Raw genomic sequence first — 17,705 nt, 5'->3', positions numbered from 1 at the left:
CAAGATGCAACCAAACACTCTGGTTTTGGGTGACTTTAATTACCCATCCATTGAATGGGTAAATTATACGTGTTCTAACTGACTTGCCCAAAGGTTCCTGGACTTCATTAACTCCAGTGCCCTGCACCAACTGGTTGACACACCTACAAGGGGCTCAGCCATCCAGGATTTGGTGCCCACCAACATGGGGAACTGCTGTACCATCCCCAGTGCGTGGCCATCCCTGGTGAAATCTGACCACAAATCAGTCTTGCTAGAAGTAACTATAACACAAGAACCCCCCCCCCAGCAACAACTAAACTAAAAAACTTCTCCAAGGCCAATTACAACCTCTTACATGACAACATAAATAGCTTCATAGCCCCTCCCCCCACTGATGGGACAGACACCTATGCTGAGTTAAACACCAATGCTTTATACAAGCACCTGTACAGTTGTATTGACTCTGCCGTACCTGATAGAACCAAAGCAAGATCTTCAAGGAAACACCATCCTGCCTGGTGGGAAACTGCCATTAATAGGCCATACAATAAGAGAAAGAAATTGCTGTCTGTGTAGGAAGGAACGGTCTCAAAACTGGAAACACTCCATCCTTAACTTAAACAAGCAAATAAGACTCGTAGTGAAGTCCTCCAAAGCTAACTATGAATCCAAATTAGCTTCCCTAACTAAGGATAATGACAAGGCGTTCTTCAGTTACATCCATAACCTCAAAAGTAAGGCCCAGATTTGCTCTGAACTTGTAGTTAATTATACTACATATACAGAACCTGTGGCTATAGCAAACCTGCCGGCTGACAGTTTCAGTGAAAACATCACTCCTCTGTCCCTGCCACATATACCCCAAAGCATCACTAACACTTATCTCCCACCTAGTATCACTGAGGAAAAGGTCTTAAATGCCCTTCCAAGGCCAAAAACACAGCTTCTATGGGAAAAGACATCCTGGGCTGTGTTCTACATGGCTTAAAACAGGAATTAGCATTACCACTGGGCACGCTTTTCAGTCACAGCCTAAGCACTGGCTTCATCCCAGTGGAATGGAAAACAGCTACCATCGTCTCTTTGCACAAATGGGGTGCATCCATGGACTCCAGGAACTATAGACCCATTAGCCTGACCAGATCTACCTGCAAGGGCATGGATCGAATCATCATGGACCTTATTAACAAAGATGTAGCAAATCTCCAAATACTCAACCCCACCCAGTTTGGCTTTGTCAAGGGAAGATCATGCCTATTAAACTTAGTGGACTGCTTTAAGACAGTCACCAAATCCCTGGACAAGGACAAATCTGTGCATACGGCCTACCTAGACTTAGCTAAGGCCTTTGACACAATCCTCCACTCAGGCATCATTGATTAACTCACCAAGCTGGGTATTAACCCATATATTGTCAGATGGGTTGCAAACTGGCTCAGAGATAGAACTCATAAGTTCAAATTAGGGGACTCCACCTCCTCCAGCAAACCCATATGCAGTGGTGTTCCACAGGGATTGGTTCTGGGACCCTACTGTTCAGAATCTACTTCTCCGAAGTACAGGCTAAAACTAAAGGACTTGTGGCTGACAAAGTTTGCTGATGACTGCAAACTGGGAGCAATCATTAAAACCCCTAGTGATGTCAACATCCTTCAACAGGGTCTTACACAGACTAATGACTGGTGCCAAAGTCATGGTCTTAAACTTAATGCAAAAAAAAGCATTATCGTCCACTTTGGCAAAGGTGATGTTCCTGCAAACTACCACATCAGCTGCAATACCCTAAGCACACAGTCAGTGATGAGAGATCTGGGCACACAGGTCAACAGCAACCTTAACTTTGATCACCATGTCTCCACTGTGGTAAGAAGAGCATTTTATATTGCTCATCTCATAAGTAAGGGTATTGCCTCCAGAAAAAAAGTTTATAACCCCCTGCAAAAAATAGAGTACAATGCTCCCTTTGGTATGTTCCTTTCCAAACACCTGCAGCAATTGGAGAGATCATAAAGGTTCCTTACAAAGAAAATTCAGCGCCTTCAACATCTGTCTTATGTGGAAAGACTGAAATCATGGTCACTTTATCTGTCTTATAGACTGCTCAAAGGTGACCTGTGCATTGCATACAGAGCAATCTCTGACCCATCTTTAATGAAAATGCTGCACATTCGCAAGTTAAATGGCAGACGGGTCACTCACTCAAACGACCTTAGCCTGGTATGTGACATCAGCAGAACTTGCTGGAGAGACAGATTTGTCTCACAGAAGTTGCCCACCTTGGGAACAAGCTTCCTATTCATGTTAAACAAAGCCCCTCACAGGCCCTATTTAAATGTAATTTTGATGATTGACTGGGTAACCAGAAATTCACCCCAGGGGTTCCACCTGTGTCCCTCTTAGACAGGGGAAGTAGGTACTGATTTTAGTGTCTGCCTGAACCAGACACCCTTGTGGACACAGGTTGAACTTGGCTAGGTTTGTAAGGGCCCTGCGGCCACTACCCTAGCAATCTCCTATGACCCTATGATGTATTATCATCTATAAATTGCTGAACAGTATTTTCACCTGATTGGCTATCATCATCAGCTTCATCTACAGTAAAAATAACTTGCAAAAGATTCATGCCACAGAGGATTAATGGCAAGATTTAATGCAGTGATGTCAATGCAGGAAAAAGTCAGGAAATAGCGAGCTGCATCTGTAGACTTTAATGGAGGCATCACATCGCATGTGCAGACACGCATCCGTTAAACTTTATGGACCTATTCTTAAGATGACATTACCGACAGATACAGAAGTTATTTGAGTCATGGCTGGTTTAAAAAAAAAAGTTTACAATGATTTTTATTTAAAAATGCTCCCAAAAAATAAGAAAGGACAAGTGCAAAATGTACTGTCGATCTGAACTCCCTAGCTGCTGAGATCCACTTATGAAATATAACAGCACACTTTAAGAAAGATTGCTTCTTGTCTTCAAGACTCTTGGAAATTGAAAAGCTCTCCTCAAGCTAAAACCAAGCAAAGCATTTGGACTCCATTTTGCATCCAGGGAAGTACATTTTAAATACTGCACTTATCTGACCATTTAAATCAGTTTTGTTTCCTTTCCACCAGCCATTCCCCATTGTGTTTTTATACTTGGAGGCTTTGAGCTGCCCACCTTTACTGTATATCTGGCGTTGGAAGTTCTTCCCAGTGTAATCTCTTCTATACCTGGCCATAAAAGCTCGCCCCAGTTTCATTTCCTCTTTTTTATCTTACTGGACACTGACAGATCAAACTGGGAAGCCCCCGACACACACACCTTAGACTGTAAAAGCTTGAGTTAGCCACCATTTCAAACATTACCTGGCTCTTATCACATATTTAAGCTGTACTGTAGTCACCTTCATTATGATACATTTGTTTCTACAATTTCTGTCTTTGTCTCTTTGTTTATAAAAAATAACTTGTTCTGGGACCTTAGTCACGTATCTTCATTTGCAATTGTGGGAGAACTGTCAGTTAATGCAAGACCTAATGCATTATACTTTACTTCCATCTCCATAATTAAAATTACTTGTAAAAGTTAACTGTTTGCATTTTAAGTCAGTCTGGGACTTGTGTATTGTAGTTTCACTCACAATTGGACAGTTGTGAACTACTGAAGGATCTGAGCCTCGTTTAGTCATTTATTGCTATATTCTTTCCATATGCAGTGCAACTGGAATGTTTGCCTGTTCTGGTGCTTTAGAACAGTTTGGATTGTAATAGTATGAGTATTGTAATTTTTGCTGCAGGGTTAGTGCTTCTGTGCTTCTACAGCTGTCTAAATTCCAGCCTTGTTGCTAGACTCTTATAGTCTCCTTTATTATTTGCCTGCTTAAAGTTTCATTCCAGCGCCTATCTGTTTGTTACATGTTCTGTTATAGATATACTGGTTACTGTTTTCCCCTGTTCTTGTTCATAGGTTCATAGGTGTGTACCAGGCTAATGGCCCTGGAGCCTTTACAAGCCTAGCCCATAGGATCACCCTGGCATCATGCCACCCAACCTTAGTTCCCAGTGCCTCTGTCGAGTAGAGCTACTGCAGTGATCCCTTGAATGAATTTTCTATTTCCCATCCGCTCATCAAGATTTCTCTTGAAGAGGGCCAGTGAGGTGCTCTGTTTGACATGCATGGGAAGTCTATTCCATAACATGGGCAGTCTCTGGATTATGAACCTGTCCCTCCAGCATGTTCTGTTTTGTGGTAATGAGGTTGAGGTCTCTGGAGTGTGTGGTGTGGAGGGATTGGGATTTCTTTAGATGTAGCATTTCTAACAGAGCTGGGTCAGACATGGCTTTATAAGTCAAGCAGAGATCGCCTCTAAGCAGGCAATATGAGACAAGAGAATAGTTGGAGTTTTTTTAATCTTTCCATATAGGACAAGTGTTTAAGGCCTAAGCTCCTCTTTGTGAGGTACTTTTGCAGCCTCTCCAGTTGTTGCAGGTGTCTAGTGAGGTACATGCCAAATGAGGCATTGTGCTCGATGATTGGCCTAATGAGGAAAGAGTAGAGGGAGACAATGACCTCTTTCCTCCTGGATGCAAAACCCTTAGTAATGAAATGTGCCACACAGAAGGACTTTCTGACCACAGTGGCAGTGTGGTGGTCAAAAGAGAGCTTGCTGTCAACCTGTGTTCCCAGATATCTTATAACACCTTCTGTGTTCAGTGGACTACCATCAATGTGGTAGTTCATAGGAACTGGTTTTTTCCCAAAGGGGATGATAACACATTTTTTGGCATAGAGCTTAAAGCCATGGTTCTGACACCAGTCTTTGGTCTCAGGTTGGCCTTTCTGCAGGATGTCAACATCACTCGGGGAGTTAATAATGGCTCTCAACTTGCAATCATCTGTGAACTTTGTCAGCCAGAGTCCCTTCACATTGGACTGGACTTCTGAGAAGTAGATACCAAACAGGAGAGGACCCAGGACCAATCCCTGTGGGACTCCACTCATGGCTGGTTAGCAGTCTGACTTGGAGTGAGCTACTTTCACACTGTGGGTTCTACCTGTGAGCCAGTTTGCAACCCAGCTAGTGATATAGGGGTTGATGCCTAGCTTAGTGAGTTTTTCTATGATTCCTGAGTGGGGAATGGTATCAAAGGCCTTGGCCAGATCAAGGTAGGCTGTATGAACCACCTTGCCTTCATCCACAGCTCTGGTGATTGACTCAAAGAAGTCGACCAAGTTAAGCAGGCATGATCTACCCTTCACAAAACCAAACTGTGTGGCATCCAGAGTTTGAGATTCCCTATATCCTTGTTTATTAGGTCCATAGCTTTGCATATCAGACTTGTCAGGCTAATGGGGCAATAGTTCCCAGGGTCTGTAGTCACTCCTCCTTTGTGGAGAGGGATGACTATAGCAGTGTGCCATTCGGTAGGGACAAAGCCTGAGGTGAGGCTGTGATTAAACAGGGCACACAGGTGAGGTGCCAGTTCACTCAGTATTTCATGTAGAACACAGCCAGGGATATTGTCAGGTCCCATAGAAGCTGTATTCTTGTCCTTGGACAGTGCTGTTTTAACCTGTGCAACAGTAATACTGGATTCCTGGCAATCTACTGGTACTGTGATTGGTCCTTGGGGGGGAGGGGAAAAGTTGGCACTAAATCTGTCGGCCAGTGTATTGGCAATATCTGTTGGCTCGGTATAGGATGTACCATTGTGCAATAGCTCAGAGCAAATCTGGGTATTGCCGTGGAGGTTCTTTACATAACTATCAAAGACCTTGTAGTTGTGCTGCAATTCTGTTTTCATAGCTAGCTTTAAAGGATTTGATGTGGGATCTCAAGTTTTTGTTGAGGCTGATAAGGGAGATTTTCCAGTCTTGGGACTTCACCTTATTCTGCATCAGTTTTCTTCTTCTGTTGTAGAGTTTGTTAATGCAGGGGACCACCAGATTGGCTTCCCTTTTTTGGAGGGGAGTGTCTTGGTTCTGTTGGGTATGGCGATTTCCATGCATTTGTGTACGCGTTCATACAGTGCATTGGTGTATGATTCAGCAGTCATGCAACTATTCTTCATTTGCATGGGTGGCGTGAAGTTAGCCACCTCTGTTCTTAGGAGCCCAAATTTAGCTTTGGAGAAGTTTTTCATGATGGCTACCTTTAAGGGGGGGGGGGGAGGTATGTGGATTTCCAAGGTGATTAGTTTGTGGTCAGATCTAACCAGGGAGTTTACTACTGGTGTAGAGCAATGGTCACACATGTTAGTAATTACCAGGTCAAGGATGTTGCTACCTCTAGTGAAGGTAAGTACAAGCTGGTCCAAGGCAGTGGAATTAATGAATTCTAGGAAATGTTGGGCAAGTGTACTGGTACATGAGTAGTTTTCCCAGTTAATGGAGGGGTAGTTGAAGTCGCCCAGTATGAATGTGTTAGGTTGGACCCTAATATTCTCCAGAATGCTTAGGAACATGGAGTGAGCATCTTGGGACATGGTTGGGGACCTATAACAGGCTACAACCTGAATCGCTGGCTTACCCAGTGTTAGCTGCACCTGATGTGTTTCTGATGCATTATGTTGGGCTACAAGTCTGTTGGTGTGCACATCCTTTATGAACATGGAAGCAGCAATACCTTTGGAGCTTCAGACCAAGTTCTGGGGTCAAAATGTGTGGAATGAGTTATAGCCTGGTAGTGCAGGGTGTGCTTTCTGCTGCCTTGAACCAGGCCTCTGTTACAGCGCAAATGCCAATACTCTCTATTTTAAGGAGTGCTTTGAGCAAGTGCATTTTGAAATTTAGACTTATAGCATTGAGCAGCATGACCCTCAGATTGCATTTGTTTGTAGCTGTTACAGTGGTGGTTTGGTCTTTGGAACACTGCCTATAAAAGGCACTATAAGGGTGGCAAGAGCCTTGGCCAGTATCTGGAAACTCAGGCGTGACAGATGCAGGCCATCTCTGTAAAGCATCAACTTCTGTCAATCATGTCACCCCAGGCAGACAGATACTGGATCCCGTTAGAATGACACCAGAAACTTAGCCAATTGTTGAAATCAATTATTTTCTGCTTGTACTGTGCTATCATTCTGGGTGATGGTAGGATGCTGCACAGGTCTATAGTCGTACCCACCTGGGCTACATAATCCAAGAGCTCCTCCATGTCTCTTTTCAAGTAGTCCAGGGAGGTATGTCTCAGGTCATTCACATCCACATGTACAATGACAGAGTTATATTTGTACCTGTTGTTGAGGGACCTGAGTGCATGCGTTATATGACAGATCCTGGCACCTGACAGGCAGCTGACTTGTTACTTTCTCCTTATTTAACCTAGTGAGTGGGACATCAGTGTGCCTCACTATTGAGTCACCTATGACTAGTGTGCTGGGCATGCTGTTTTACCTTAGGGGCTTTGGTTGAGTGGCACACTATTTAGTAGAGTTATGTGTCTCGTGATTAGTGTTGTGTTGTGGTGGTCGAGTGTGTTTCGCCTTGGAGGTCTCTGCTGTTTGGGTAGATTTTTATTGAGAGCCTCCACAAAGCTGGGTGTGTGGTTTGTGTTTTTATGTCAAAGCGGTGCTGATGTGTGTTCTGGAGGGCTATGTGTCCCATGTGGTGTAGTGCAAGTGTTGACCCTTTCCTCTTGACCAGCTATTCCGGTCTTGGCTGGAGAGTGTGGCTTCCAGTTTGGATATATAAGTGCATCTCTCGCAAGTCTGAGTGTTTGCAGGTAGGAGGAGAGGGTTGTCAGTGTACATAAGGCAGTTGCTACATTGCCTCAGGATGCCCAAGTTCACCAGGTTAACAGGAGAAAGCACAGGGAACTGACCTTTAGACATGCCTGGAGGGGACGGCATTAATAATAAGTACTGGAGCTGCTTCCTTGTAGAACGTTATAGGACTTTTGTGTGCTACAATAATTGCTACAAGAAGTGTTGTGTTTGCTGCAGTGTTACAGCCCTCTCAGTGCCCACTGATACATTAAGCACTGCTCTCCGTGCTGCCCCCTAGTGGTTGTACTCTAATTACAGAGCTGCACAAAAGCTTCTTTGTGACCAAATAACCATTAAAAAGGTCCCATACCATATATTACCAAACTATAGCACTCCTTCTGTGACCCAGGAAAGCAACAAAAATGGAACACTTTTGTATAGGAACTGGAGTCACTCAGTATTAAACCCAGTACTATTTTCCTAGGTGATCTAAACTATCCAGCTATAGACTGGGAAACCTACAAAACCACTAGTGCACAATACAGAGATGCCTGGACTTTGTCTTTACAAATCCTTGGAGCAATTAGAGTAACAACGATGGAGATCAACATCTTGGATCTTGTCCCTTCTTCCATGGGGGGCATCTTGCACCATCTCTTTGTGTATCTTTGTCACTTGTTAGGGATAAACACAAAGCCATCTCATTCAAAATAAAACTAAAACCAGATAGTCCTTCCACCCAGAGCACCTTTAGAAATTTCTCTAAAACAAACTATCTATTCCTAAGCGATACATTTGCAACCTTCACATCCCTACCAAACCTAATTGTCCTATAGCAACAAGTGATGGGCAAACCCAATACACAAACTTTCAGAATTAAATCATAATATAAACAAGCTTTACAATAAAATGAAGAGAATGTTGATCAAAAGTAAGAAAGGTAGTTCCCAGAATGATGGAGTCCTCATCACTAAAATAAACAATTGACTCAGAAGCTTAATAAAATTCACCAAAGCCAAGTTTGAGGTTAAAATAGCCACCCAAGCTAAAGACAGTCAAAAGGCCTTTTTTAGTTATGTTCTAAATTCCAGAAGCACAACACAGCTATGTGCTGAAATTATTCTGAATGATGTTGCCTACACTGAGTCTGAAAATATATCAAACCTACTGGCTGATAAAGTCAGCTCAAACGTTACTTTTCTCTCTCTTTTCTCTATCCCACTAGATACACTTAAAAACCAGCTCGCCTCTATTCCTAAACAGTTAAAAATACAGCATTAGTGGGATCCTGATAATATCACTGTATGTGTCTTAAATAGCACGAAGCATGATTTAGCCAACTCCCTAACAACACTGTTCAGTATCAACCTCCATACAGGTTTTCTATCTAGTGAATGGAGAAGAACTGCAGTCCTTCCCCTGCATAAGGAAGGACCATCCACAGACCCAGGCAATTAAAGACTCAGAAGTCTGACCAGCCTCAAATGCAAATCCATGGAAAGACCTATCATGGAACTGGACTGTTTGAAAAGTTCAAAAAAACAATGGATAAAGGTGAAATGGAACTGGACTGTTTGAAAAGTTCAAAAAAACAATGGATGAAGGTGAAATGGTACACACCATATACCTTGATCTGGCCAAAGCTTTTGACACAAGACTCCACTCATGCGTAGTAAAAAAAATAAATAAACTGGGAACACACCCCTACATTACCCACTAGGTTACCAAATGACTCACAGATCAGATGCAGGAGATGAAAACAGGGGAAGCTACCTCCACAAATGGACAGTCACTGGTGGAGTCCCCCAGGATATAATGCTGGGATCTCTCCTGTACATCTGCTTCTCTGAAGTATGATCCAATAATAAAGGGCTCTGGCTGACTAAGTTTACAGATGACTGCAAACTATTAGCAGTCATTGAATACATGTAGGAAATCTTCCCCCTAAGAATGATTGGTACCAGAATCTTGGACTGAAACTAAATGCCAAAAAAATTTATTATCATATTCTTTGGGAAGTCATCTACCCCAGGGAACTACCACAGTGAAAATATTCCCCTATGCATTGACACAGTTGTTCAGGATTTGGGAGTTTACATGGGCAGTTACCTAACTTTCAACCAACGTATGTCCAATTTCATAAGAATTTTCTTCTACATTGCACAGCTTATAAACAAAGGGATTATATTAAGATCTAGAGATGTCATCATTGTCTCCCTTTACTCAGCCCTCTTTAGGCCAATCAATTAAGTATAATGCTCCCTTTGGTATGTATTTGTCTAAACACATGCAACAACTAGAATGTCCATAGAGATTCCTTACTAAAAGGATACAAGGCCTAAACAATATGTCCTGCATGGATCAACTCAAAGCCCTGACACCATACTCGATATCCTACAGACTGCTAAGAGGTGACCTCTGTGTCTAGCATACAAGACATCCTCTAACCCAAAACTGATGGACCTATCGAACATCAGCAAGTCAAATGTCATAAGAAATATTCAGTCCAGGGATCTAAACCTCATCTGCAACATCAACAAGGTACAAGTATATCTCACAGAGGATAGTACTTCTCTGAAACAGACTCCCCATCCATTTATAATGAAGTTCAGCCCTGTCCATATTCAAGTGCAACTTGTATCTGTGGGTGGGTAATAGAAAATTTACCCCATGACTGTCCCTGTACTACTAATGGACAGAGGCAGCTCCCAAATGCTTTACCCCATGCATGGGTCACCTTAAATTATCTATGGTATGATCCCAGTTATTCTCATTTTGGGGTGATATGCAATTCTCAACTATGGGTTGGGTATGGCCAATCTCTAAACAATTAAGATAGGTTAATTCAAGCACCAAAGGGGAAAATGATTAGGGCATAAAATGGCTCATAGTTGGAGCTAGACTAGTATTTACCTATGAACCTATATTATGCAACTTGTAGCTATAATTCCTTGTTATCCACTTCTACATTCATGTTAAGAGCACTAAAATGTTAAAAGACTTACCCAAATGACTGCATGTTGAGAACAAGCCTTGATCATCTTTAAAAGACATTACAAGCAGGACATGATTTCCAGGTCCATCATGGTAACAAACCCTCTCTCCATCTCCCTTCCTATCTGCTCCGTGCTTCTTTTGCATTTTTCCCTATTTAGTAGTTAGCTTCAAATTTTCATTATAGTTCAGAGCTGGACAGAGAGGTGCCATGAGCTAGAAGCCTTGGAAATGTTTATTGCTGAATTGTCCTAAGACTAGTGGTTAAGTCCTGCAGGTTACCAAAGATACATCTTCTAACATATCTATTGCCATGGTTAGTGTGTGTGTGTGTGTGTGTGTGTGTGTGTGTGTGTGTGTGTGTGTGTATATATATATATATATATATATATATATATATATATATATATATGTATATATAAAATATAATAAGTGAAAATTGTATTGAATTAATGAGGTTGCAATCATTATAGATGTATATATCTCATTTCCTTGTTCCATTGCGCAACTTTATGAGAGCAGATGTAAGTGGAACGGATGTACAATTTACATGCTCAAAGTCCATGTGTATTGTCTGGATGTATTTCTGTGCAACATGCGTTTGTATCTGTAAAGCAAGTTTTTAAGCAAAGCTCATAGGTCAGGTTATATTTTATTTATTAATATGCTGAAATGTTATTATGGCAAGTAATCAACAAAAGCAGCATTACTTTTTATAAAAATCATTAAATGATGTTATTTAAGAATGGTATTAAACTCACTGACTTTAAAACTAGCATTGCAGGATTACTATTTATGGTATTACTTTTTATTTCAAAACAAATTTGAGCCCGAACAGAAATACTTTTCACTGAGTGTGAAATTACCCATCTGTTCCTACACAATTCAGTTGATGTTGCTCTCAAACTATCTCCCCAAACTATGGAACTGCATTCCTCCTCCAGCAAGAATCACTGAAAACCTTAAAAGATTTAAACCTCTTCTTCAGCTGCTCTCGAACACATCTTGGCAGTGTTAACTGCACATTAACACCTGGATACTTTTATTACTACGCCTGCCTCCCCTTCCCTTTTCACATTAGATTAACTCCCTTTTAATTCATGCAAATGAGGTTGTCTGACTAACAACCACTGGCAACCATTCTAGTAGAATATTCCAATGTGTCCATTGAGTTATTTTTCAGAATTCATTATGGTGTAAGTTGTGTTGGCCGTGGTGGTGCAGCAGTAGCATTGTTACCTCACAGCAAGAGGTTCTCTGGTTTGATTCTCAGCTTGAGCACCTTCTGTGCAGAGTCTGCATGTCCTCCCTGCAGTCAAGTGCGTTTTAAAGATGTGCAGGTAGGTATAGGTGTGTGTGTGTGTGTGTGTGTGTGTGTGTGTGTGTGTGTGTGTGTGTGTGTGTGTGTGTGTGTGTGTGTGCGCCTTCTGTGAAGATTGGGCACCAGGCTGGCAACTCAATACCATAAAAACTATACTGCCTATCAATCTGCAAACTGGTGATCCACTGTGGTGTCCCCTAACAGCAGAAGCCAAAAGACATTGCTATAGTCCTGTGTAATTTTTGTGTTTTGTTGACTTACAGCTCACTGGCTAAATCATACAACCTTTCTAATTAGTGTTGATCTGCAGACCAGCTATCCAAATTTTCTGTTGTCCCTGTTTAAAGCCCTGTTTAAATTATATTTAATTTCCACCAAGTGGTTGTTCTCTGTCAATATCTCTTCATACTTTTTTTATTATTTACATTGCAAAATTAACCTGTTCTTTCATGTCTGTTTTCCCCAATTAACTTAAATAATCATACTTAGTTAAATAGGTGATAATAATCTCAGTACCTTGCTGTATTGTAAGCCTATGAATAATGTATTACTTCCTTGACTCAGTTTCATATAACCTTGTTTGATGTTCTTTATTTAGTGTATTAGGATATGTAGCAGTAAAAAAGAGTTCTGTTAAATTTTAGATTATTAGTTCTTGAATCTTATTTTCCCAATGCCTCATCTTTCTACTTAGCATTATAAAGCCAGCTGTTAAACTGTACAACACAATTTAATGTTTTTTTTTTAATTCTTGTAAATTACATAATGATATTTTGATGCATGTTCACATTCTATTTATGAATTCTGTAACATGTACTTGCATTTTGTATTGTTCTATTTTCTGATTTTTTTTTTTGTAATTTTCAGAGTAAGATCTCCCTGGGCACCCAATGAAACATTTTATTTTTGCATTCAAATACAGATAAATGAATACAGTAGCTGAGAGAATACAAGTCATTATAATATATGAGATTTTTAATGGGTAACTCAGTCTACATGTCCTCTGCTCATAATATATGCTTCCACAAATGCACAATCAGGTGAGTGTCCTGGACATTCTTACCACAGATAATGGTCTGCACAATTAATGTGTTAAGATTTCAAAGGTTTTTTTTTTTCACAATAGTGAGCGCCCTCCCCTCATATATCTCATTTTCACCAAGATATCCTCAATGAGATGATCAATTTCAGAGAGTTATTCAAGCTGGAGAGAGTATGATTTCAAAACCTGCTGCCAGCTCAGAGCAGGACAGTTCACGTGCAATGCTCTAATACATTAATACTCAGTTGTTACCCACAAAACCTTCATGTTCGTAGTTGGTGATGGGAAGAAGAATGAGACCACAGTTGCCAACATCTTCTCTTCTTTTTCAGGCACAAAACATGCCAAACATAGAAGCAGCTTGAATATTGTTCGTTTTTAACCAAAATTCTAGCAATGCTGAGACCAGGAGAGAAAGAATCCATCTAATAAACAGAGCAACAGGAAGCTATTCCTCTTAAACTGTTTACCATACCAAAATCCTACATTGTTTGAACAAAATTTGGTCAACTCTTACAAAGGAACAGAAAGCACCTACATAGGAAAGGCTATTCACATAACCATGTGAGGTAACCAATATATTTCTATTAAGAAATAGTTCAAACCAGGAAATGCACCAGATTCTCCAAACTGTTTCAAAGTGAGTCACATATGCATTTTGAGAAAGACCACATTCCAGCTAATGCTTCATGTGCCAGACCTGATGATGAAGACGATAATCTGCAAGACTATGACCAGCTGAGGTATTAATGATCCCAAATTGTTCTTCGTCATCTAAAACATCATGCCAACTATTCTCTTTGTTATTATTACAAAAATCAGTACACATAAGTAGTACACTATAACATGAAATGCTAAAGATCACATGGTTTGACCTACATAAATTGCTCCATATGTACAATGAGGTAAATAAACAACTCAGTGAGTAGTACAGGTAACCAGATGTCTGATTTCAAAACTCCTGGTTGAATTCTCTGTAAGAAAGGAGATTGGTAATTGTAAAAACGTACACACATTAGATTTGCCAGAACATCTGCCACCACTGATGTAGAAATTAGTGGCACATTTCTACCAGCATAGCTCACAATCAATTGTTCATGGTTGTAAAACTCTGATAAATTCCTTGCTGTTCTTTCTGTATGAAAAATTACAATTATCTGGCAAAAATTGCTTAAAATTATATCACCATTAAGAATACAGCAATGTTTTTGAGTTAGCTGATGAAATGTCTAACTACTACAGTGATGATGCTACAATCTTGTTGATAATGTCTTTTTGTGTTTTCCTGTGATATCAGAGGAGCTCTGTATGTAAATAAAAATCTACTTCATGTATTGTTTGTTCAGTGAAATTCCTATTATATCCACTATGAACAAACCTGTCTTTAACAAACTGTATCATATTATATTATTAATTTATAGTGGAACACATATGTTTAAGTCTCATAACTGATTATTCTACATCTTATACTGGGACTGACAATTGTGTGCTCTTAAAAGAAAATTGTGTAAAAATGGTTTACAATGCAATAATGCATGAAATATGGGCCTAGACCCATTCAATAATTTCATATATGTAAACATAAAGCATATATCAAAATATGTATTACTGATAAATGTTAAGAACTCTTGAGTTTGTGAGCCTCACCTTTTCAAATCATCTGAAAATTATTGTAGTACTAATGCCATATGTACATTTTCTAAAATATTACTATATTATCATTGCATTCATACTCAAAATAGACTACAAAAATATGAAGAGTTCTGAAAATAGGTGAAAATAAGCCCTGATTGCAATGCCTTGTAGTTATAAGTAAAATTCATTGCCATAATGTAGCACATTCTTAGTTAAGTTGCAGCTATGTAATTTTGCCAGATCCAGCCATTATTTAATAGCTTTTAAGGTAATTTTAATGAGAATGCTGGTATATAATGCATGAATATTTAATTTAGAGAAACAAATCCTCTGTTCTATATAGAAATCTGTCATGAGATATAAATAATGGGAGTATTGCTAATTTTGCAGGAATAGTGGGTAAAAGTAGGTTGAGACATAATTCCAAAAATTCTGAAATGGGGTACTTTATGGACTTACATTGTTGCTTAACATTCTTTTGGTAAAATGCAGAAAACATGTGGTTTAGGATTTCATACCAATAGTTCTCCCTTCAAAAAGTCAAAGCTAGAGAAATTATTTAATTTGCAGTAGAAATTTATTACATGAGATCCTATTAGCATTTACAATAAAAAAAATACATTAGAACGTTGTTTTCTATCTTATGTAACAGGACACCCAAAGAAGTGCGGCGTGCACAGCAGTGGTCCCACTTCACAAAGGCGGTGCTTCTCACGGACTTTGAAATTACCGCCCATAAGCTTGACGAGCCTGGTACGAAAATCCAGGCCATTAAGTATCCATTAAGTAGGAAGAGGTAATCAGGGACCTAGGGACCCAGGTTCACAGTAACCTTCGCGCATTGCCAGTGGTTAGCCAAAGTTTTAGGGAAGACTTCTATATTGCCCAAGGGTTTCATGAAGGGTTCAAGAGAGTTGGACAAGCCCTCGTACTCTTCTCTTATGTCTTATCAGATTCAATGCCCCATACAATGATTGGTCATGCCCAACACCCCCACCCAACACCTGTAGAAGACCAGAAACACCCCAAAGTTCCTCACCAAAAGAGGATATAAAGGGTCTTAAACATATGTCATATGCTGCCCGAAAAAACCAGCTCTCATCAGTTGCATACACATGGCACTCCAAGGTGGTCAGTGGCCCTGAGCCATGTCCCATGCCAATCCTGAATTAATGGACACATTATCCAAATCAAAATCCCAAATCCATCAGAGCTACGAGAACAAGTGACTTAAACCCTCAACACAGAAATAAATAGGGAGGACAGGGGACAGATTCATAACCCAGAGGCTCTCCATCCTCTGGAACAGAATCCCAGTCCATGTTAGGCAGAGCCCCTCACTGATCTACAGAAGAGAAGAGAAGACTATGGAAGGGAGAGGGAGGTTGGGGTCATCTCTGTGTCACTACTGTCACTAGAGGCTAGAACTAAACCCTAAAGGAAAAGTATTCTCATTCCATAAGGGGTGGTGTAAGCCACATACACTCTGGCTAGGCTTATAAATGCCTTAGGGCAGATAGCCTAGTACGAACCTATGAACCTATGTATCATAATCTTTCTAGTCAAAAATAGTTATCCTGCTCTTTTATCTGTCTGAGTGATAATTAATTGGTTGTACCTTCAAAATTGCTTAAAGCTGACTTTGTAGATTATTCCCCTTGTTCTGGAATTAGTACTGATAACTGGTATGTAGCTGCCTCAAACTTCTTTATTGTAATGGTGGGGTGTAAGGTGTGCCCACCATAAAGCCCAACAGCCCTGGACCAATAAGCTACTGGCTGGCTGGTGTCCAGTTGCCCAGCTTGGCTTACCTGGGATAGCTCTGTAGAGCAAAAGCTGGAAGTAAAGCCAATCAACCTGCTAAACGTGAACCAAGAATTGTTACACTCAGTGTAGGTTCACTGACAGGACAAGGTTTGGAAGTGGATGACATGATAGTAAGAAGGAGGCTGGACATCCTATGTATCCAGGAGACAAGATGAAAGGGCAATGCAGCTTGGGATACAGACTCTACTTCTCAGGAGAAGGACAGGCTAGAAATGGTGTTGGAATCATGGTGAGGAAAAGACTTCAGAAAGCAATGAGGGATGTAATCAGAATTAGTGACAGACTCAAGGCAATCAGAAGCCAGCCTGATAATAGGGCAGTATTCATAATCTCAGCCTATGTCCTGCAGCAGTGTTGTGACTGTGAGGAAGAATGCATTCAGACAGCAGTTCAGGACCTATTAGATAAAGCAGGACAACATGAATTGGTGTTAATAATGGATGACTCGAATGCCCATATCAGAACAGACAGAACAGGATATGAGGATTCCCTGGGTCCACATGGGTGGGACAACAGAAATAAAGAAGAAGAGGGCATTCCAGACTTCTGTCTAGCAAATGGCTTGAAAGTAGCCAACATATGGTTCAAAAAGAGAGACAGTCACAAGATCACATACAAGAGTCACCAACATGCAACTCAGGTAGACTTCCTCCTAATAAGGAAAGGGCACTGTGGTAGAATCAGCAATTGCATAGTCATCCCCAGTGAAACAGTCAGCCCACATCATAAACCACTGGTTGTCACAATCAGCTGCAAGCAGTGGTCAGAGAAGGCTCTAAGGTCAACAGAGGCCAGGCTGAAGACCTGAAAGTTGACTGAAAAGAAAACACAACCAATCAAGGAATTACTCAGAGCTCTAGAAGTGCAAGAAGAGGAGGAAATAGGTGAAACTGAAGAAGAATGGCAGCGCCTCAAAACAGCATGTGTTAGGACTACAGAAAATATATGTGGGCCAATCAGGTATAGAAATAAGGTACATAACGAAAACTGGTGGTGGAAAGCAGAAGTTCAGGAAGTCATAAAAATAAAGGAGAGTAGGAAAAAGTGGGAAAATGGGCCAGGCTTGGAAGGAGTACTGATAGGCTAACAAAGAAGCTAAGAAAGGAGTTGCAATAGCAAAGAACAAGGTATGAGAGGCTCTCTACAGCTTCTGGAAAGTAAGTCAGTAGATGGCACAAAGAAACTATATCAGCTTTCAAGGCAAAGAGAGAAACATAA

The 17,705-nt window shown here is 40.6% G+C and overlaps 1 protein-coding gene across 1 annotated transcript in view; it reads right to left on the bottom strand.

Annotated features, from left to right (window-relative positions):
- Positions 1 to 17,705, bottom strand: part of UNC79 (unc-79 homolog, NALCN channel complex subunit) — a 1,772,232-nt gene that overhangs the window by 1,143,715 nt on the left and 610,812 nt on the right. The gene's annotated exons all lie outside the window — the stretch shown is intronic.

This window comes from Protopterus annectens, chromosome 6.part0 (genome assembly GCF_019279795.1).
Source record: "Protopterus annectens isolate FY-2018-M chromosome 6.part0, PAN1.0, whole genome shotgun sequence".
Taxonomy (NCBI): Eukaryota; Metazoa; Chordata; order Ceratodontiformes; family Protopteridae; genus Protopterus; species Protopterus annectens.
This window is presented reverse-complemented; position numbering and strand designations above follow the sequence as displayed.